We start from the raw sequence: 24,633 nt of genomic DNA, 5'->3' as shown, positions 1-24,633 counted from the left end.
TGAAGGGTGAGTTTAGGAAATGAAAAGACAGATGAAGGTGGAAAGTCGAAAGACGAACGAAGGAGGAAAGTCAAAAGACAAATGAAGATAGAAAGTCAAAAGACCTGTTGTGTCTATATAAATAGGTGTTTCTCTACTCTTTCATTTTTCCTTTATCATTTTCTTCTAAGTTCTCTTTAGCGTTTTCCTTGCGCTCTCTCTCTCTCTCTCTCTCTCTCTCTCTCTATTTTATATTCATCTTTCTTAGGTAATATATTGTTGCAAAACTTAAAAGGTATTCCTACTGGGTCAACTTAAAAGAAATCCATTTCTTTCCTAGATACCCCCTCGCCCTTTTCCCTACCCTACTCTCTCCTCCCTCTCCTCCCTTCTATGTTGCGTCTGGCTCGTCCCCCGTCTCTGCCAAGCCCGTGGCTCCCTGCCTCCCAACGCTACTCTACGCCTCCCTTCCTCTTGCGATACAAAGTCAAGACCTCTCTCCAAATGCAATTGCCTATGCTTGCACCTTCTACATCCCAGGAGCCTATGCAATTACATATGCTTGCACCTTGCTGGCCTGCACGTGAAGTAAAGGTCTCTCTCCAAATGCAATTGCTTATGCTTGTACCTTGCTGGCCCATGCATGCTTCCAGTCGATACTTTCCTCCGTCGCATTTGCTTCCACAACGCTGAGCGTTGTCAACACATAGATGCACGTACACAAAGAACCCTGTCATGGCAGACAACCATGGCTATCACTGGCATGGGGAGAGCTATTCATAAAGAGTAGAGGAGCAGAGAGAGGCTCTCACTCGAAATGCACATGAGGCTCTAGAAAAGCAGGGTCAACGAAGATCCTGCGACACTCTCCAACTCGCACAACATAGAGCACCCCACTTTGATGCCTCTAGATCACCCTTCAATATAGCCTACATTGATAAGATCTACCATTTATGTGGGTAGGAAAGCGGAATTATTGATAGCCAATCAACTGGGCACACACATTGGAACATTGTCTCAGCAGCATGCCAAAGGCAGCTTTAGAAAAGTCTTACCCTACCTTTTGTTGCATGCCACTTTTGAAAATATATCTTCATGCTAACTAGAGCATTCACGATGGCTAGAGGCTTGCTTAGCACACACAAATTCATCAAGAATTTCATAACTTGTTAGCAAACAAATTGATATGATCACCCATGCCAAACCTCCACTTCCCCCGTGATCCTCGTGTAGTAACATCATCATGGCATCGATCATCTCTAGCTTGTTGATATTTCTTTTTTTTTCCCCTGTTTATAGTTACCAATTGCTTTCAGCATTCCCCATTCCCCATTGGATCTCTAACCCTCCTTTGCTAAATGTTGCTCTTTGTAGCTTGGCTCGTTGATCACCTTAGTGTCTAGCTATACTCTCTCCCAGCACTGCCTAATCTCCTTGTCCACTTCCATGCAGCTAGTTATGTTCACCTGCATTTTAGCTTCCTGCAAAGACACACACATACTTGAGTAATATGGATACTATAGTATGTTAATACATTACCATGCACACACCTTCTGAGCACCATCTTGGCATCCGATTTTCAAGCCACAATACTATTGCTATCTCCCAACACAGGCCATTGCATAGGCTGCCACCGTTCAAACTCAAAGGAACTTCACCACAAGGCAACAATTTTCATGCTACCTAGTTGCTATGGGACATGGTCAAGGCACTTCATACAAGGTGTTTGTGGCCAACTATAGATATCCATCCACACTCATTAATTACTCAATTTTTTTTGAGATATTATCTCTATTACAACCATCAACACTATAGTATTTCACACATCCATTGAATCAACATCTCATGCATTATGCATCTCAAGGAAAAAGATTGATTTAGAAAAGGTCTCTAGCAGCAGAGGTCATTTAGCAAGATTTTCACCTCAATTAGCTCAAAGCCTCAAATACTCCATATTGCTTAAATTGGGGTTATACGTAAGTCTTCTACCAAAGAAAATGCTATCCAAAGATTTTGGGATCAAATTTTGTTGTTTTACCTTCGCATGCTCATATTTATGTCCTAGCAACTAGGATAGGTTTAGAACAATGAAGCACATGATGTTGACTTTGTTGCTCATCCAAGAGAGCTGGCCCTTTCTCTCTAGGCTACTATTGGATATCTTGCTCAACTTCACTAGTTGGCCACATCAATAACAACACACACAATAGAGCTTTTTGTTGGCACCAAAGACATGCATAGATGTACTGAGCACCAATGCAACTTCAAGCTTCTTACCATACACACACATGCAAATTGTCTTCTCAAACTAATGGTTGGCCGATATCCTCTACAATAGCTTCTCCTACTAACAAATCAATAAGAGATTATTCTTTATTTCTTTGCTAAGTTATTTTTTTTAAAATTCACATGGTGATTTTGCATCATATTTTCTTGACGTTTTCTCCTGTTAAATGGGAAAATCTATCGAAATTCTCCCATAAATTTCACCATAAGTCTTTAGGTCACATTCTCTTGAACTATGGCTACTAGTAGTACTTTGGACAAGGATGAGTACTACATTAAGAAGTTTGATGGCACAAACTTTGCAATCTGGAAGGTAGTGTATGCATGATGTGTTGATCAATAAGGGATTGATAGCACCATTGCGTGAGAGAAAAGAGAAGGCATACACTGATGATCACAGTGGGAAGATTTGAATGAGTGTGCTATGGCGACCATTTGCTTGCACCTTGATGAATCCATTTACTTTAGAATAATGGATAACACCAATGCCACAGATTTATGGGATGCCTTATGTGCATCATGGGATGGAAAAAGTGCCTCAAACAAGGTTTTTCTCATGAAGAAACTTGCTTGCATGAACATGAAAGAAGGCAACAACGTTAGCTCTCATTTGAATAAGTTCAACAATGTATTTTCCTAGATTAATTCCAAAGGTCTTAACTTTGATGATGAGATGAAGGCCATCTTCTTGCCATATTTGTTGCCATCATCATGGGATACATTCAATATAGTCATAAGTAACTCCATCCCTAAGGGAAAGCTTGTTTTTAGTGATGTTCCTAGCACATTGCTCACTGAGGAGATTAGACATCAGTCTCTTGATGCAAGTGGGCATGGTGATGCGTATATAGCTAGTGGTAGCCGTGACAAGACAAGGCAACATGGTCGTAGTCATAGTCGTTCTTAAGATCACAAGTCATAGAAAGAGTCATGGAAGAGACTTTTAGAATGTTGAATGTTATCATTTCCATAAAAAGGGACACGTGAAGAAGGATTGTTGTGCATTACAACGTGAAAAGGGCAAAAGAAAAACTAAAATTTGACACGGGCCATAAAACTTTGTATGCATAATGGCACCGATTTTATGTTGCATAGTGTCAAACATGTACCCAAATTGACAAAGATTTTGGGCAACTAGATGATTTGGGCTGCACTACTATTTTTGCACATGGTTCTTGGATATGACTAGTAGAGAGGGGCAAAAGGAGACTCCTATACATTATTTGGGCCGATGTGTTGGAATAAAAGTTATTGGTGTTTGAACCCGTGGGTCAAAGTTCAGGGCACATGCATGTGGCAAGGAACCAACACAACGTATATAAAATAGTATGGATGTGCATGCCAGTTGATTGTTGCTGGCCGGATTATGGACAAGATGTGCTCCAGAAGTTCATTGTCTAGGAATGTTTGGTTATTATGTGTTCATAATTCCTGAATGGGGATTCTTGGATGGCATAGTGTGGTCTATAATTCAATTTTTTGTGAGGAAATTGGTGCTTAGGAAACATTTTGGTAGTTACAAATCCCAGTGGTAGACGTACTACTAGGGTGTCAGTGGTAGCTTCTTCATCAACTTGGTCTTTCTACATATATCCATTATGAGCTCCTTAGAGGGAGTCAAACTTATAACATCTCAAGTGAATAGCTCAATGTGATCCCAATATTTATTTTGGCTTTAGGTATTTATTTTACTTATTTGTCAAAGTCTTGGGTAGGGAAATTTTCTAAGCGAAGTATATAAGCACTCCTAGCCCCCATTACCCAGTTGGTTGGTTCAAAACTCTCTCTCTCTCTCTCTCTCTCTCTCTCTCTCTCTCTCTCTCTCTCTCTCTCTCTCTCTCTCTCTCTCTCTCTCATATTTATTCTTCCCATTATGCTTCCACATCATTGACTTTGACAAGGTTGGTATATGCAAGCCCACAAAGGTTTGCATGTATGTGCTAAGTTGGAGTAGAGAAAAGTTCCAAATAAGGTACCAAGCACTGTGACCATGGAAAATCAAGGTAAGGGATTGCAAAATTCAAGGAAATTGCATACTACCTCTGGTGCTATTTTAAGATCCTTGTGACAATTATAAGATTAACCAAAGATGCATTTGTTTGTGCATGCACAAAACCTGAGAGGCCCCACGTTCGTTTGGTTAGGCAAGGTTTGCATCAAGGCTAGTATTGGAGTTGGTGGATCTCACGACAAGGTTAGGGTTCTGAATTCTACCTCCAAGCACTTGGATACATAGTGGGCCTAAGCTTCCATCAAATTATTTTTGCTACCGTGTCGTCTGGGTGCTGAGCAGCTCGGTAAGCCCTCACTTGACTACTAAGCTTTCTTGTTGTCCTCAACTTTCAAACAATTTCTTTGCATGATTATTATCTTTGTGATATTAATCACGATATTCATCGCATGCTTTTTGGTGATATACTTTACAGATTACTATTTTGCTTCTCATTTTCGTCTCTAGCGTGGAGTAAATATCAAGAAAGCAATCAATAGATCTCTTATTAATTCTCCCTTTTTGCTTATATACCCTCCTCTAAGGACCATCCTCCTGAGACTACTAGCCCTTGCCCCCCACCACCATTTTGCTTGTGTGCTAAGCGAGGCCATCAATCGAACCCTAGGCACCCCCATTGTGCTATCAATGGAGGTGGACACCCTACCCATGATGGAGGACATTGTGAAGTTCGCAAATACTTGCACCTAGGAAACTAAATTGAATGATGAAACCATCCCGATGGACAAAGGTGATGTGTCATCATCACGACCATCAAACGGAGCCTTGATGGGGGTGCTGCTTCGACAAGGGGTCTGACGCCATGGTTAATAATGTGTGGTCAATTGACAAGGTCCACTCTGCTGAATAAAAAGGAAGAATGATTGACCAAAATGCTAAAGAATGTAACTTCGAGGTGAAAACCCTCAATGAAGGGGAGCCTCAGGGCACAATTTGTATAGAGGAAACAAGGTGGCAACAACTTTTGCAGCCCTCACACCACGAATCTGTTTATCTAGTATCTTGAAGGGTCCCGCCTTTAAGGATTGTGCTAAATCCGCAACTGCTGACTTCAAGTGATGTAGGCCATGAAAATATGAAGAATGTTAAGACTCGGTTGGAACAAGAGCTAAAGGAAGTTAACAGATAGCTAGTTATCAGCCCTAATGGTAACAAAAGAACTTGCTCACAAGCAAAATGCAGTGGGTTTTTGAAAGACGGGATGGCAGATTAAGCATTTAATGCTCTAAAGAATTCTTTGCCATCGGAGGCTATTACCATTGCGATTTTGCTAGCTCTTATTAAACTAGCCATGCAAACTGAGATGACGCTGGTGTTTGGCTTCAGCGGGAGGATCCCGAATAGATATGAGCTGATACAATGGATACAAGGGCCACAAATACTTGGGCAGGGGGGAGCAATTGAATGTACTACTTACATAGCCAAGGGTTTTTGCTTAGCTAGATTCAAGGAGGTAGTCGACGTTGCAAAGATCCTAGAAAAAGGTCTCCTTACATTTGTGCTGTACCATGGGAGCCAGTGTTTGACCCAGTGAAGTCCCTCTAGGGGATTCATCCTATCTGGGTTGAGTTTGCGTGCTTGTACAATTGGCTTTGGGATAATATCAGGATGCTTGTTAGCCAACTGGTCACCTGCTTGTACAATTGGCTTTGGGATAATATCATGATGCTTGTTAGCCAACTGGTCACCCCTTGTTTGCTCCTAACAAGAGGGGTCTAGGAAGGTCCTCTAATTGGGTTTGTATAAGCTAGAATGTGGCTAAGACACCACCAAAAAGCATGGTGATCAATGTTGGAGCTGGAATTGTTACTATTTTGCTCGATTTTGGGACTTACTTTGGGGCATGCTTTGAGTGCAACAAATTTGGGCACTTTGCCAAGGATTGCCCAAGGAGGATTAAAGTGAACTATGAGCCTACAACCCACGATTGTAGTTTAGGGGAGCCAATCAGGTCCTGCCAAGGAAACAACAGTGGAAGAGGGTGAGAAATAGGTTAAGAGCTATGCAGGGACAATCATAGGGGAGGAAAAAGAAGCTATGATTTGCAACAAGGAAGTCACCAAATTGCAAGAGAAGACTAGAGAGGTGCAAAACTTCATACTACAAATCCCCGAACGCCCTCGCAAAAAAATGTGTCTTGTGACAATAACAATTGCGTCGGCTATGAAAATTCCAAGATTGAAGAGGGCCCAAACGGTGAAGGTGGTGGCCAGAGAATCTATATCACTAAAGGCCAATGGAGACGTGAAAGGGATAGGCTCATCTACACCCCCGCCCAACAAAAAGGGACAAAAGGTGTCATCCTGTTTTGTGCTACAAGAAAAGAAATCCCCTGACCCTGAAGTGCCTCTAGATTCTCTTGAGGCCACGAATATGGAAGTTTTCCAGGGGATAGATGTTGAAGAGTTCTTTTCCCTCTCCCAATGATGGAAGCTCTTGCCATCCAATCATGGAGCATGATAGGATTAAAGACCCAAAAGAAGCACGCCCTCTTCTAGGAGGAAAGATAAAAGGATAAGGAACTTAATTGATGGGCCATCCAAGAACATCATCTGGATGCTCGCAGCAAAAGAAAATAGGCATTGTGGAAGAAGTTGGTGTACTATGGAGAGGGAGTGGACAAGTTCAATGGCATCCTCTCTATTGTTGACAAGGACCTAGAGCCCAAAGTGGTCCATAATCACCCCTCTGGGAGAGTCCTAGGAGTGGGAGTCAGGTGGGTAGATCAACCTATTACCATAGTAAACATATATGGCCTCTGCAATGCCAAGGAAAGAGCCAAATTTTGGATGCACCTTAGGGATTCCCCTATTGAAGGAGAATGGATACTGATATGTGATTTTAATATGGTGGAGAAGAATAAGGACATAATAGGCTGTGGCAATCTGTTGGTAGGTTTTGAGAAAACTAAATGGATGGGCCTCTGTGAGAAATGGGCTATGATGGACCTATGGAAGGTGGGTCCCTGGAACAACACTTTGGGCTTCACATAAACAAGCCTACAGTATGCCCACATAGCTTCCTGACTTGACAAGTGCTAATGCTCTCACCAGGCTGATTGGATCCGATCGCTACTTGAGATGAAGGTGCTGCCAACGAAGAGCATGTTAGACCATATGCCTTTACACTTGAAACTCAGGAAATCCAATGGGGAGGGGCATGCCCCCAGATGGAGTAAGAAGTTGCTTGCTACTGGCGCACATTTGTTCAAAGACCCTCTGTTTAGAAGGCTTACCAAGAAAGCTTTGAGGAAACTCAATAAAGATATTAATCTTGAAAAACCTAAAGCTTGGGACCTCTTTGCTCGGAGTATAAAGAAAGCGATCAAAATCTTGGGCCCTCGGATGAAAAAGGCATGGGAAGAGCATTGGAAGCAGCTTGAAGAGAAGGTTGCTAAGCTAACTTCCAAAAAAGCTACTGGGCTGACCTCCGAAGAAGAACACAAAAGATGGCTAGAAGCTAATGCCAAACTGGTTGAATAGCAACTGAAGGAGGTCAAAAGGGCAAGGTTTTTATCCAAGGAGACCTTCCTCCAGCCAGAGGCCACTAATCAAGCAACGGTTGACTTCAGGTTGACTTCACCCGCTCTCAAGACGATTGACTTTAGGTTGAAGAAAGACGATTGACTTTTGGATTCCCACTCAGCTCCCTAGATGCCTTGCCCTCATTTTGGGGCTCTGAACACTTGCCCCACCCCTTCCCTTCGTCAAAAAGTCACTGGCTGCCCATTTTATACCCAAATTGATCCCCAAAAAGGACCAATAAAATGAAGTCTTGCAAGAAAGCCTTGTCGACTGAGGAGAGAGAAGAAATATTTGGGGATAAAAGATAAGAAAATCCCCCCATTATTATAGCTACAACACTTGCAAAGTTTCCAAAGAGCTCATTTTTTTAGCAAAAGAGAGTACACCCTCAATTTCAAGTTGCCATAACTCTCTCACCTTTCATTTGTTTTTTGCCTATGGATACTCTACGGACATCTCCATGAGACGAGCTATGTCATGATGTCCTTGGTTTCTCCTAATTATGAGTGTGATACATGCTTGAAAGGTTCTTTATAAATCTTTACAGGTGCTTATCATAGGTGGTTTTGGCAATGCAATAGTTCTTCCTTTAGACGGTGTGACTTGTGCAAGGCTATAGAGGCACTCATTTTCCTTGTTGTTTGCACGCTAACATTGTTTTGGTCCCCCCACTAAGGAGAAAGTGCTCCTGTGCTCCAATTTTTGTGAAATATGTCTATTCTCCAGGCAGAGAACGTAAAGGGGATGTGGGTCCTTATGGACAACCGCCTATGTATGTGCAAATTGTGGACAACACTTGAGGCGGTCATGTAATTGAATTGAAACCTTTGGAGGGTCGTGAGGTTTTGTGAAAAGCACTGGGGGCGGGGTTACCTAGTGTGAGGTGGATTAGGTACTGGAGCGATCCATTGACATCCCTTGAACTTTCAACGTCACATGTAAGTGTTTTTGTGGCAATCGAACATGGCAGACGAGTTTTCACAGTTTCATGGATTGCCTAATGAGAATGCACGGATGTAAAAGGCAAGGACAGTCCCAGCAAGAGGGAACTGCTCTTGAGAAGGCTGCTTAGCGAGAAGCGAGAATAGCTACACTGACAGTAATTACCACACAATTATTGTAGTAACTCTGAGAGCTATAAATAGGAACCGCTACACTGTAACTGGGCTTTTTGCCTTTTTGACTTTTGGCTTTTGGCTTACGAGCTCTTAGCTCTAGATTCACCTTTGTAATCACTCCTGTAATCAATCCTCAGACTTTTGCCTTTTGGCTTTTGGCTTACGAGCTCTTAGCTCTAGATTCACCTTTGTAATCACTCCTGTAATCAATCCTCAGACTTCATCTAAGCTTAAGCCTGTTGTACACTGTACTGATTATCCTCCTTGAGCTATTAATCTGTATCTACAAATACTATTTCCCATCTTCTAGTCGTGTCTTTCATTTCAGTTCAGTTCTCTATTTCAATCCAGTACTCTAATTCAGTCTTCACTAACTAAACTGCCTAGATAATCAGTAGCTCTAAACTCTAACACTGGAATATTTGTCTGAAGAGACCAACTCCCATTCCATTTTGGCAATCACAGTGGCTAGAGCTGATTGCTCTTAGACCAACGAGCTCTGTCTCCCAGTTAGAATTCTTAGCTGCGCAAACATGCCGCCCAAAGTCAGTCGTGGTCAAAAATCATCAACCCGGTTGCGCACTGATTCCACACAAGTCGACCCTATTCCAGAAGTGTCAGAAAGAGAGTCTGATACTAAGAAGGACCCCGAGAGTGAGACTGAGGCTCAATAGAGTAATGCTAAAGAGGCCAAAGACTCTCAGCATTTCAGTCACTCAAGGAGGAGAAGGGCTGAGCGTGAGGAACGCAAAACCAGGACTTCAAGTTCTCGATCCACACACAAGGCAGCTGAGGCTAAGGGTAGCAAAAGCAATCATCACACTACAAGCATGAAGGCCAGGGAAGAGACTGATACGGAAACCGAAGAAGACGACCACTGGGATGGCGACACTAATCATTACAGAAAGTCATCCAGACGCAGTTGGGCAACCACATCCAAAGGAATTAGAGATGATTCAGAAATGCATGATTACTCTGCCTCATTAAAGATCTCTTTTCCAATGTTCAAAGGCAAAAAGAAAGACGACCCTAATGTCCATATTCAAGCCTTTGAGCAATATGCTGAATTGAAAAATATTGATGAAGATGATTGGGGAGAATATTTTTCTCAAACAATGAAGGATACATAAAGGAAATGGTATTACCATTATCCAGCTTGTCAACTCAGGTCTTACAACAAGTTGATTAAGGCTTTTAAACTTGAATACTCAGACAATAGAGTAGATGAAGACATTCTTTGTGAGCTGGACAAGATCAAACAAGGGAACTTATCTATAAGAAGCTATGTGGAGAAGATCAAGGAGTTAACCAAGCAGTTGCAGGAACCACCTTCAGAAAAAAGATTGCGTCCATGGTTTTTGAATGGGTTCCGCAGCAAGAAGCTGAGAGAGCAAGAGGTACCTGCACCCATGAAGAAGTTCAATGATCTAGTGCAGCAAGCTCTCAAGATCAAGAAGCAAGCCAAGAAGGAGAGAAGCCATAAGAAGCGGAGGTCTAGCAGTAGCAGCTCTACTACTGAGAATTCCAATTCTAGTGAGACTTCCAATAGCTCTGATAGCAGGTCGGACGAAAAGAGAAAGGACAAGGCTAAGAAAGGGTCTTGGTCGAGGAAACTTGATGAAATGGTCAGGCAGATTACTGAAATTAGTCAGACCAGACAACCAGTCACACAGGAGGATGGAAACTTGGTGCTCAAAATGAAAATCCAAAGATCATGTTTTCAATGAATGGCCACAGTGCACATACTGCAAAGCTTATGGCCATCTGTGGAACAACTGTGGCATTCGAATCCTCATTGCAAGAAGGGTAAGAATCTGTCTCTACAAATGCTAAACTAGCCAAGGTAGAGACGGCCAGTGTACCTCGAGAGGAAAAATCAGGTACCAGTGGGAATGGTACTGGGCGCGGTAGATACCAAGGGGGTACTGGCCAAGGCAAAGGTCGTGGTAATTTCCAAAACCAAAGTCTTAACTGCTATACCTATGGACAATATGGGCACTTTGCAGCACAATGTCCAGAAACACCTAGTAGTGCAGCTACTGAGGCGAAAGCCCCATAACCAGTTCCAGTACAGGCATTCACTCGCAGTAAAGGGGTGATTATTGAAGAAATTCCAGACGAGCCTGTGAAACCAGTGAGTCCTAAAACCAACAAATGGACTCATCAGAAAGAAGTCTAGAAGGCTAAGGGCAAGGAGAAGGTAGTCAATGAATGTCAAGAGCAGCGAGAACTGGTAGCTAAGATCACAAAGGATCTAGCTAAGAAGCTACCAGAGCAGCTAGAGAGTTTTGATGCTCGAGCTATTCGGAAGATACAAGCCTAGTCTTATGAGAAAAGGTAGCCAGAAGGTAGCCAGATCAGTCAGGATCTAGAATCTCCGAGACCATGCTTGCTGCAGTGCAAGGACTGGTGGATGATATAGGGCAGGACCACACTAAACTGGGAAAAGGTAACACCAAAATAGAGGATTGGTACTACAAAGATAATCTTGATTCCTCAAGTTTTGATAATAATTCTGACCAGGAAAGAGAAGAAATTCATGTCAAAATCTGTGAATGAATTCAAAAATTGACAATTGAATTAGCAGGTATCAGGAAGACTTTGCCTGAAGCAGTAAAATTCATCAGACAATGGAGAAAGGCTGAAGCTGATGCCAGAGTAGTTGAATTGTCAGCTGTTAGAGATGATCAAGTGCGGGTAATCCAGGTGGACTACAAAGTCAGGAAATAGTGGGAGCCGCTATCCAGTGTTATACTGGATGGAGGGGCATGTGTGAATATCCTGGTGACACATCTTCAACAAAGGCTTGGTATCACAGATTTGAAATCAACACCCTTTAAGGTTCGAATGGCCGATCATAGAGTTGTTGAGGCAACTAGTATGATTGAGAATATGCAGATTAGGGTGGGTAAAGAAAAGTTCAAAACCAACTTTTTGGTACTGGATGTTCAAGGAGCATATGGTATGCTACTCGGACGGCCATGGCTGCAGACAGCGCAGGCTGTTCATGATTATGCCGATCAAACCCTAAGAATACGGGGAACCAGTAGAAGAATCCAAGTCTAGACAAATAACACCAGAAGCTGAAAGAAGGCACTTCAACCAGAAGAGCTTTGCCAGAAGTATGGGGTTAAGAAGATTGAAAGGATGCTTGCAGCAATGAACATTTTTCCATTGGCTGAAATAGACTTAAATGAAGTATGATTCGACAAGGATCAAGCTGAGAAGCAGAGGAGGCAATTTCCAGATCAGTTCATTGAATTGAATCCTGGAGAAAGACCTGTTCAGTTGACTAGACGGCCAAAGAAACCAATTGACTCCAAAGAAGAATGTTCAGATTCCAGTACACTAGCGCACACTAAAGAGGTTACTAGAGTTCATAATGAGAATCTAGAACTAACAGGTCCGTCCTAGGATTATGCTGAGGAGTCAACTAAAAGGAAAGGAGGTGGTCCAAATTGGTTGCTTCCAAATGATCAAGAAATTGAAGAATGTAATTTGGGTTCTGAAGAATGTCCTTGATTGATCAAAGTGAATAAGCATCTGAACCCAAAAATGAAAGAAAAAACCCGACTTATGTTCCAGAAATACAAAGATGTAGTTGCATGGGAACATACTAATTTAAAAGGTGTAGATCTAGAGGTTTGCCAACATAAAATACCTCTAAAACCAAATGCCAGACCAGTACGTTTGCAGAGGTACAAAATGAATCCAAACTATGCCAAGAATGTCAAAGAGGAAATTGACAACCTTCTGAAAGCTGGATTCATCACAGAAGTCACCAGCAGTGACTGGCTATTCCCTATAGTGGTGGTATCAAAGAAGAATGGAAAAGTCAGAGTATGGGTGGATCATTGGAGATTGAATGCTCAAACTATCAAAGACCCTTTTCCATTACTCTTTACTGACATGCTTCGTGGTGAGATTGCAGGCCATGATATGTATAGTTTTATGGATGGCAACAGTGGTTATAACCAGTTAAAGATTGCTCTTGAATATCAGAGAAAGACAACTTTTATTACTGAATGGGGTGCATTCATGTATTTAGTCATTCCATTTGGTCATTGCAACGCTCCAACAACATTCCAGCGTTGCATGATGGACATATTCAGTGAATACTTGCACCGATTCCTAGCTATATTATGATGACTTCACTGTATTCTCAAATAAGGAGAAGCATTTATTATTTTTGGAAATGGTCTTCGAGCGATGTAAGGAGAAGAGGATCTGTTTGAATCCATTCAAATCTATTTTTTTGGCCTAGAGGGACAATTACTGGGGCATATAGTGTCCATGAATGGCATAGAGATGGCCAATGATAAAATCCAGTGTGTCCAACAAGCCAAGGCACCCTACACAGCACTTGAACTAAGTTCATTCTTGGGATATATAAATTTCTATAGAAGATTTGTTCACATGTTTGCTTCCAAGGCATTACCTTTATATGAGCTTACCAAGAAAACCAATAAGTTCATCTAGACTTCTGAATGTGAGGAAAGCTTTTAATGTCTTAAAAAATTCATTATCAGTAAGCTAGTACTGCGACAACCAGATTGGGATGTTATATTCCATGTGCATGTCGATGCTTTAGGACTGGCAGTGGGGACAATACTGGCTCAACAAGATGGGAGGACTGATTATCCAGTGTATTTTGCCAATCGAAGATTCAGTCAAGTTGAACAAGGATATACTACCACGGAGAGAGAAGCCCTAGGAATGGTTTTCAGTGCCACTAAGTTTCGACATTACTTATTGGGAAAATCATTTCATTTTTATGTGGATCATCATGCACTTTTATTTTTTATTAACAAAGTTATTATCCAAGGAAGATTAATCAGATGGATGATGTTCCTGATGGAGTTTGAATTCTGCATATTTCACAAGCTCGGTAAATCTCATTGTGGTGCTGACTTTCTTTCTAGAAGTACTGAAGGCTACTCTAAAATATCCTTGAGGGATGAGTTTGTAGATGCAGAGTTGTTCCAGATAACAGCTGAAGAGAATTTAGACCCTGAATGGTATAATGTGTATCAATTCCTTTCAAGAGGAGGATTCCCAAAGAACCAGACTCAGAATTAGAAGAAAGCTCTGATTATTAAGAGTCAGAAGTTCACCATAATAGGAGGATTTCTCTATATATTGGGCATAGATGGTGTTCTTCAAAGGTGTGTGCCAATGGAAGGGAAAATGCAAGTTATCTCTGAAGCACACGATGGGGATTCTGGAGGACACTTATCCACTGATATCACTTATAAGAAGATTTTGCAAGCTGGACTATGGTGGCAAACTCTAATAGGGGATGTTCGAAGTTTTTGCAAAACTTATGATATATGTCAGAGAATGGGCAGACCAACAGCAACTGATATGACTCCACTCACTCCAGTACAACCACAGGGAGTATTCATGAAATGGGGTCTGGACTTCATGTGACCATTCAAGAAAGTCATTCCAAGGAAGAACCGGTACATCTTGATGGCTACCTATTATGTCACGAAATGGAGGCCAAGGTTGTCCCAAATAATACTGCAAAGTCCATTGTTGTTTTCCTATTTGAAAACATTATCTTATGGTATGGATGCCCCATTGAGATTGTGTCTGACCAAAGGACACATTCATTAATGATACCATGGAAATTCTGATGGAGGTGCTCTCAATTAAGCATAGGAAATCAACTCCGTATTATCCCAGGTGTAATGGTCAAGCAGAGAGTAGTAACAAACCATCAAGAAGATTCTAACCAAGGTTGTTTAGAAGGAGCCACACCAATGGGATCTTAAGCTCCAGACTGCTCTATGGGCCTACAGAACAGATTATAAAGTCACCCCTGGAATGACACCTTTCAGAATGGTGTATGGTACGGAAGCCGTAGTGCCTATTGAATTCATGATTCATTGTTTCAGAATGGTGGTTGAGTATGGATTAGATTCTAATCATAATCTCAAACATAGACTGGAGGAATTAGCGCAGTTAGATGAGTTACGACAATGAGCCATGCTAGAACAGGAGATTGTTCAGCAATGCAGAAAGCACTGGCATGATAGAAGAATCAAGGTTAGAGAGTTCCAGAAGGGCAACTTAGTCCTGCTCTATCAGTCCAAATTGGGCCCTAAGAAACCAAATTTAAAGTTAGCTTGGGCTGGTCCATATGAAGTCGCATGGGTATTTTCCAATGGCACAATAAGGTTGAAAGACTTATCTGGATTACTACTGCTAGGTGTTTATAATGGGTCCAAGATCAAGCTATATTATTCTAATAAAAAGAGACCTCCACAGGAGATGCTACTAGTATTCTGGATACTGGTATTATGGGTGCTGATGACTAGGGATTTTTAGACCCAGCCTTAAATCTTTTCCATGTAAACAAGTGCTAGTGTCAGAGCCAGTAGAGTTTCAGAGTCTGTATCAATTCCTATGGGGAAAAGGCCAAAGGGAATGAATGTGATAATCATTAAAGGGATTATGGAACAAAATGGCCAATGCATGTGTGCCACGTCGCCAACGATGCACACAACTCTAGGAACGGTAAGTAGTAGAGATTTTATGGTGCATACACGTATAACAGTAAGGCGTGTGAGCATTCTTCCTCACAAGTCTCTTGCACGATGACTACTTGTTGTTACACACTCGCCATTGCCAAGCTCTGAGAATTCTTCATTGCAATCGAAAACCTCCTCATCATATGACTGTGGTGGTCCCTATTTGTCCCTACCTAACACACCTTGCTATGGATTTGAATATACAAGTAAGTCTTCCTCTACAGACTTGCTGTCCTCGCACTGTATGGGTTGAAAGAAAGCATCAGAGAAGATGTAGGATACAATGGCTGAAAATGCAGCATCCATCACTTCTTTTCAGGCCTCTCTACCACTTATCCCACACAGAAAAATACACAGATACGTGTTTACTGAGCAGATAGTTACTACTACAATTATGGGATTTGCATGTGGTCGTATAGGCTACAAAGCTGGATTTTGACTCAGCCATTATCAAACAGATTCTTGATTCTTTTAATGCTGAGGAAGGTAGTGCTAGTGTTGATGGAATAAAAATAACAACAAAACTTGAAGACATTGCCTACACCTTCAGAATGCCCAATGAGAAGAAGCCAACCACAACATCTGCAGAGCAGATAAGTCTGGCTCTGAAGGAAGACGAAGCAGCCAAAAAGAAATGGAAGCCTGGTGCACAAGGGGTTCCAGTAGTACGACTCGATGTCCCCTCAGCCTACAGGTTTTTTTTTGAGGCTGTCAGCTTGAAGAACAACCCCACATATGTGTCAGAAAAGGTGTTTGCCATGCTACTCGCAAAGAGGCTGAATGCTAACGCCAAAATCAATCTGAGCCAGATCTTGTCTCACAACGTTTTACAGCAGACAACCAAGCTGAAATCCCAGAGCGTATTCAAAGCTTTTACAGCAAACACCCAAGCTAAAATCTTAGAGCGTATTCAAAGCTTGGTATGTCTGGCAATTTTTGTAATGGTCTACTGCTCCATAAGCGTTTCCTGAGGTAAAGATGGCTTGGAGTCCGAAGCCCATTCCAGTCAATAACAATGTAGAGTATCTTCAAATGAAAAAGATACAGGCAATCAACTGGCCATCACTGGACAAAAAAGCAAGGCTACACTGATCGAGGCCAGTAGTTTGAAGAAACCCAAGATAATATTTGAAAAGAGTACTGCTCTATTGAAGCAACTGGAGAGCCAGATCTAGCCCTTGGCCACTGAAAAATCTTTTGGAGACCAAACTTCAGTAGTACCTAAAGAGCAACCTCAACCTCAACCAGTAGGTAGCATTGAAACAAGCCAGCAAAAAGTACGCCACTGGACAGGTGGCATCTTATACAAATAAAGAAAAGGGCCCAGCACCTCTGCTAGCCCAGTCCCCAAAACTCTTTTCAGTGAACTGGCTTTATCAGTAGCCAAAAGGATTGATTGCAAAAATTACAGCATAACCCTCTTAAATGCCGATTGATTTTTCAAAAACTAGATTTGACAGCATGGCCATATGTAACTCCAGTGATGGTTTATGAGCCAGTTGAATCTAATGCAACTACAATAGTAGATGGCTATTTAGCGATCATCCAAGCATCATGAAACATTGTTGTGCATGTCCTAGGATAGATGTTGAATATATCAGCTTCCACTATAGAAGTGGATAAGCTGAAAGAAAAACTGGAAAGCAGCCAACATCAGGCTCATGAACTTCAACACAAAATGAATGATCAGTCTCTCAGGCATGGTATTACTGAGAATCAGTTAAATCGGACTATTAAGGAGATGAAAACAAAGATGCTGAAGATGGAAACAAAAAATAGGCAACTGTATGAAGAGAAGCCTTAGCAAATCATGCCACTATGGATTATATCAGTAAGCAAAATGATACTGATGCGGAGTCTGAGCAGGAAGAAGAGCAGGATGAGGAAACTTGATGATGATGATTTTCCTCCTTCCCCACCTTCAGGCTCTAGAGCTAGAGGATCACCTGCCACAAGGGGCAGTGAACCCAACAAAGACGAGCCAGACCAGTACAAAGACCAGCCACACCAGCAATCTGATGATCAGCAACAAAGCAGTGGCAAGCACAATAAGGGCAACACTTGAGATTCTCTAGTACACCAGTCACGGTATATTACAGATAGCAAAGGAAAAGCCAAGGCTGTGACTGCATCCTTCAAGACTGATGAGCGACACTCTTTACAGCTCACCACACTGAACAAGAGATTAAGACATCAGTAAACTCTTATCACTAGACAACATTTGGAGGATGATACACTTATCTTTGATCTGGAACACTTCCAAAGGCTGTATGTAGGAGCCAAGGAAATGATTCAGCACTCGAAGTCGGCTGCCTTTCATGATCAAGAGCTGTGTCAATTACCTGTGCATCCCAGTAGTATCCAGCTCCAAGAAAGGGTACCTGAGTGGACACTGACTTTTGATGATATGATAGTCAATCCGCATTGGCAGAGACAATCCACTGCAGATCGCCACAGCTCTTGAACTGGATCTACTCCTAGGAAGCAGGCCTACATATAGATGTATGAAGGAGGTTAGGACTCAACTGAAAGATGTTTTGCTTCAGATGCAGATTGCATGAGGTTTCCTAGATCAAAGGGTGCAGACCATCATTGAAGATCAGTCTTCAATTAGTAAAGGACCCCGAACCCAAATGACAGTAGCAAAACATGCAACTGCTCTCCAAAAACCTTTTTCAGCTTGTCCGAATTACTAGGAAGATGATGCAGTAGGAGAACCAAGCTGTTCTTAATTTTTTGGAGTTTGTGCCTGATCCTCCAATATTCCTGTATGCCTTTCCTACTAAAGAGGTTGAACTGTCGATATTTTTTCCAGCTTTGTATCCTCATCATCCATAACCAGTAGATTGGCTCACTTATTTTAGCATCACTAATGAACTGCAAGACTGGTATGAGTGAGTCTCTATGGAATGGAAAGCTTGACAATCACTGGTTAGTGATGCCCTCAAAAAGGACACTGTCATGGACCTACAAAAGGAAATGCAAAGGTTCAACTTCTATATGGGATAGTGGAAGGTCCAGCTCCGGGATTAACGAAGATCACAAATCAATTGCTTCAACTGACTGTGGAGTCCTCCAAGGTTCGTGAAAAGTATATTACTGCCAAACCTGGGCTAGGACCACAATACAAAGAAATGGCAGAGATTCTCTTCAAGGCCCAGACTGAAGACAAATCATCCACTTCTGCAAGGATGGATTCACACAACCTCTCTTTGTCATAAACTGGCCATAACCCGTCTCACTAAGGGCAAATGCAGTCTCTATGATTTCGACACCAAAACTTACAAGAACGCCCTCATGCCTTATGAATTTGAGATCACCACAGAAAGGCGGGATTAGCTTGAGAAGGAGGCCATTTACAATATTATCCAAAAGGATAATGCTAGCACTGGGACTTCTAAGGCACCAACAAAGAAGAAGGGCAAGAGAAAGCGGGTTCAGTGGAAGGATACTGGGTAGTTCTATCTCAGAATCAGACTGTGGATTTTCCCAATTAGGTACTAGAATCTCCTTGGCTAGGCACCCTTGGAATTCCAACTATATGGGTGTCAAGCACTCAACAAGCATGAAGTATGGCATAAAGCTAGCAATACCAGAAGACTACTATCATGCAAAACATCGGCCAACTCAAAAAACCAGATGGGTTTTCTCAGAACAAATGAGAATCAGGCGGTGGATTTTTTTTTCCAGAATGAAATTTTTGAGTTATACCAAATTCAAGAAAGGAGAGAAGGATGTAGAAGACGAGGACAGTCCCAATAGGCGAGAATTGCTCCTTAGAAGGCCGACCAGTGGGAAGTGAGAATAGCTACAATGGTAGTAATTATTGCATAGTTACTATAGTAACTCTAAGAGCTATGAGTAGGACCTGCTACACCGTAACTGGGCTTTTTGGCTTTTTGACTTTTGGCTTTTGGCTTATGAGCTCTTAGCTCTAAATTCACCTCTGTAATCAGTTCTGTAATCAATCCTTAGACTTCATCTGAGCTTAAGCTTGTTGTACACTATGTATTGATTATCCTTAAGCTATTAATCTAAATCTACAAATACCATTTCCCATCTTCCAGTCATGTCTTTCATTTCAGCACATCATTTTAGTTTAGTTCTCTATTTCAGTCCAATACTCTGTTTCAGTCTTCACTAACTGAACTGCCTAGATAATTAGTAGCTCTGAACTCTAACACTCGAATAGCTGTTTGAAGAGATCAGCTCCCATTCCAACGGACTTTTATTGAGAAATTGGAAGTCAATTGATTACTGCAAAATATAATAGATCAAGCTATATTGTTGCGGTTGTGCTGCAATACAGTTTACAGGATGAGGCAAAAGTTTGGTTACAAAATTATGAAGAGCTGGTGTAGGCACAAACTCCAAGGGTGGTTTTGGACTACAACCATGTAAAGTAGGATTTTTTGGCACAATACAAGAGCATCGAAGTATCTGATGAAGTTTGGCATGAATTTTTAAGGTACACTGAGAAGGTTAATCAAAGTATTGATGATTTTGTCATGCAATTCACCCGTTTATGGGATAAATGGGCTCGACCTTTGGGAAATGAAATCCCTCCAGCCATGTTAAAGAAGGATCATTTTGTGAAAAACTTAAAGGAAAGTATGAAGTTCAAAGTTGAGCTGAAAAGGCCTGCTATCTTCGAGGAAGTAGTCACTATTGCTAGGGAGAAAGAATGGAAAGCTCAAAGACTCAATGAGTATGGGAAAGTGGTCCATGTGCAAGGTAATGGTGGCCAAAATGAGGAAAATTAGGCAGAGACTGGAGCCCAACCTGCTCAAAGGGTTGCGAACACTGAACAATTACAATAAAATATGCAAGACATAATGACCATGATGCAGGAATTGCGGCTTAGTGTTCTTGGAGGTGCTCGTGGTTGTGGTCATGGTAGAGGAATGACTTCCGAAGTTCAACCTAATGCTAATGTGAGACGTGGACAAGGCGTCTTTGAGCTGCAAAGGAGGCTAATCCCTACGAGTTATAATTGTGGTGAACTTGGTCATATCGGCACTTATTGTCCAAAGCCAACAAGGATGGAAGGTGATATGTTTCCACTTCCTCAGCAGATTCCTAACATGCTAATGATTATGCATTTAGATGTAAGGGGAGATCAAGGTGCTGAACAGGAAAATCAGGCCTCAACGTCTGATGGTCATGTGGGAATTGTGCGGGTTGAAAGGAAAGAAGCAGATATGATGCCCGCAGGCAAAAGAGAGAGGGAAGGCTATGCCACTCCAGGTCCCAGTAAGAAAAAAACGAAAGAGAAAGAGGGTGAATATGAAAAAATTAAGAGGAAGAGAAGACCTTGCAGATGGTTTGAAGTAGCAGATTTACCTTTGGGAGAAGGCTAAACAGCTTATAGTTTAAAGGAAGGCCTGATTGAGAGGAAAGTAGATTGTACTTTTGGACAATTGATGAATATGGTGCCCAAACTTAAGAGGCAGTGGAAGTCATTAGTGAATCCAGATAAAGAGCCGAAGCATGGACAAGTAAGAGTGTTGGTTGTGGGAGAATTACCCGACATTTATCCTGTGGTGAATGCTTGGCTCAAAGGTGTGGGCATGGGAGAGGCCTACATTGTTGGAGGTGCTCAAGTTTGTGTGATCACACTGTCATGTGTTGAGACTGGGTCTCATTACATGCAGGAGCTCTTGGTTTAGGATTTGACTAGCAAACCATGCCAAAATGAAGTGTTTGGGGCCGATTAAGAATTTGGAAGTTGAAGTCTTTAATGTGAAGGTTATGGTAAACTTTCATGTTATGCCAGTTGGCTTGAGAGATTCTCCTCTCATTTTGAGGCGACCTTGGTTGAGAGTTGTTGATGCTGTGCAAGATTAGGGAAAGGGCACAATCTGTGTGTATGGCAAGAAGGGTGAAAAGAGGGTGTTTGATATGACTACCAAGCAACCTTTGGCACTAGAAGATGTGAGTGAAAATGATGAATCCAAAGTTACTAGTGAAGACAATTTTGAAGATTTGGAAAGTAGCAATGCTTCCAGTTCCAGTGATGAGGGTGAAGTGTCATTCTTGTTGTTGGACGAGGAGAAGAGAGAAATTGGTAAAGTATTGCAAGTGTCATGGAAAAAAAATGCTTCGAGCCATTTAGAGAAACTTAAGGAGTTGATGCAGCCTAAACAGGAATTGCCAGTGAAGAAGGAGTTGATTCAAAATATGATGAGTACTGATTTGACACAAGGAGAAAGAAGGGAGTACTTAACAATGTTGGAAGGTTTCCAAATCTTTTCACCAATTAATATCAAGAAATAAGGGGTTTTGTAGGAGGTCCTATGAAGATCGAATTAGTTGAATGGGCAAAGCCAATAAGAAAAAAATTAAGAAGGATGGGTAAGGAGAAAATGAATGCTTTAAAGGAAGAAGTGGATAAACTTTTGGACACAGGGTTCATTATGCCAGTTGATAATGTTGAATGGGTGAGCCCTATAGTGGGCACTCCAAAGAAAGATGGGCGTTGAAGAGTTTGTGTTGATTAAAAGCCATCAAATGCAGTGACCAAGAAAGATCCTTATCCTTCACCTTTCATAGATCAACTTTTAGATGCAATGGCTAGCTTTGAAAGATACAGTGTCTGTGATGGTTATTCATGATATTTTCAGCTTATCCTTGCTCTTGAAGACTGGAAAAAGACTACTTTTATCACTCCATGGGATTGTTTATCCTTTTGCTGCCTTCCTTTTGGGTTAACAAATGGGCCTGGAGCTTTTGAAAGAAAAGTGGATTGGGTCCTTACCCCGTTTTTGGGGAAGTTTGTCAAAGGATTCATAGATGATTTTTGTGTATACAGTTCAAGGAAAGAGCACGTTCAGAAGCTTGAAATGACTTTTGCAAGGTATGATGAATGCGGGGTTTAGTTGAACCCTAAGAAGTGTCATTTGGCACAGCCAAGGGTAAAGCTTCTTGGACATATGATTTCAAAAAATGAGATTGAAGCAGATCCAGAGAAAGTAGAAGCTTTGTTATTGTTGTCATCTCCAAAGGATACAAGACAGTTGGCCACTTTCATACAGAAGGTTAAATATCTGTCTCGATTCATACCTTTGGTGTCACAGTTATTGTATCCATTGCAACGAGCGGTTAAGAATGATCCATTGGAGTGGACATGTGACTATGAAGATGTTTTTGACAGAGTCAAAGAAGTTTTGAGTACACTAACCCATTATGCAAGCTCCTGGCTGGAAAAAGGAGTTATATGTTAACCCATCAATGGGAGATGATGCCATTGGAGCCATGTTGTTGCAAAGGGGGAAGGAATCTCAAAGCTTATTCTAGCAGAGTAAAGACTCCTCATGAAAGAGATTACTATGAAATTGAATTGGTGATGACTAGTATGGTTTATTGCAGACGATTCAGACATTACTTGTTACAAAAGTCCTTCACTTTTCTCACCAGTTATTCATTGCTTCCACAACTGTTTAATAATTCAAATATATCAAAAACAGTGATGAAATGGGTTATTGAACTTCAAGAGTTTAGTTCACCTTTTTGTTAGAAGAGAGTACTCGGGCCACCCTGGCAGATTTACTCACTTATAAGGAGACTTCTGTTTTGGTTAAGAAAGAGGTGGTGCAAAGGAAGAAGGTCAAAAATCTTGCCATATCCAATGTTCACTATTATATTTTGATGGCTCTTATCGAAGAAGTCATGATGCTGCTTCGGGAGGAATTGTCATTTATGATGCACAAGGAAAACTTGTAAGGAAACAAGGCTCAAACTGGATGCAAAAAGTAACAATGAAGCAGAGTACATGGCTCTTAAAGGTGGCTTTCACATCTGTTTACAATTGGAAATTAGACGCCTGCAAAAATCAAAGGAGATGCCTTGTTGGTTGTGAAGCAAGTATTGGGAGTATGGAAGAATAAGAGTCCTAAATTCAAAAAGTTATGATTTAAGGTGAAACTGTTACTCAAAAAGTTTGAAGCATGGAGTTTGCAGCATATTGAAAGGTCTCAAAATGAAGAAGCTCATGATGCTGCCCAAGTAATGATCACTTGTGTGTTTGTGCTGAAGGCTAATACCTCTTTATATCATGGAAGAGAAGTGTTATCAAAGGAGGTGGATTCTTTGTTGACAGGTGTTTTATTTGAAGTTCTACCATCCTCAAGAAAGTATGCTTTTAGAAGAAAAGTTAGAAAGTACAAAATGCTTCATGATGTGCTTTACATGAAAGGAAGTGATTTAGTATTGCGTTGTGTGTCCTAGAAAGAAGAAATCTAGAAGATTTGGAAGAAAATCATGAGGGATCTTGTAGAGGCCATTTTGCCATGAAAATCATGTTGCATAAGATTTTGCAAGAAGGCTATGTATGGCCAAGTATTCAGCGAGATGTTAACCATTGGTGCAAGTCTTCTTTATCTTGTCAAAAAATGGGGAAAAAGAAGTTTGAAGCCTAAATTATGAAAGACAATTCTAGCTTTTGATGTGTTTGGAAAGTGGGGTCTTGATGCTATTGGACCCTTACCCATGACTAGTAAAAGAAATGCTTACATTCTAACAACAGTGGATTATTTGTCGCGTTGGGCAGAAGCCAAAGCTGTCAAACAGATTACAAGTAAGGAAATGGGAAAGTTTGTATATGAGCATATATGCTACAAATTTGGTGTGCCACTAGAACTACTTTTTGATAGAGGATCGGGATTTAGAGAAGAATTGTTTGATTTCCTATGCAAAAAGCTCAATATACAACACATGTATAGTTCTCCTTATTATCCACAATGCAATGGTCTCAATGAGATGTTCAATGGAGAGTTTGCGAAAATCTTGACAAAGATAACCCAGACACATGAAAAAACTTGGGATTCAGAGTTGTCTTGTGCATTATGGGCCTATATAACTACTATCAAAACAAGCACATGTTTTTTCCTTACTACTTGGCCTATGGCAAAGAAGAATTATTGTCAATTGAAGTGGAGATTCCTACACTCAAATTATTGTCATTGGGAAAGAGCAAAGAGATACTTGGCAAAAAAGGTTGTTGGATTTACACTGTTTGCAATTGGATAGAGTTATGGCTTTAAGCTACTATGAGGAAGTATCAAAGAAAGCTCAGATGAAGGCTAATGAATGTGTGAAGGATAAGGGAATTGAAAAGGGTGATCTTGTGTTGCGATACAATAGTAAGCTAGACAATACTTTCCAGAAAAAATTTCAAATCA

Source organism: Adiantum capillus-veneris, chromosome 27, assembly GCF_014529385.1.
Source record: "Adiantum capillus-veneris isolate H3 chromosome 27, ASM1452938v2, whole genome shotgun sequence".
Taxonomy (NCBI): Eukaryota; Viridiplantae; Streptophyta; class Polypodiopsida; order Polypodiales; family Pteridaceae; genus Adiantum; species Adiantum capillus-veneris.
This window is presented reverse-complemented; position numbering follows the sequence as displayed.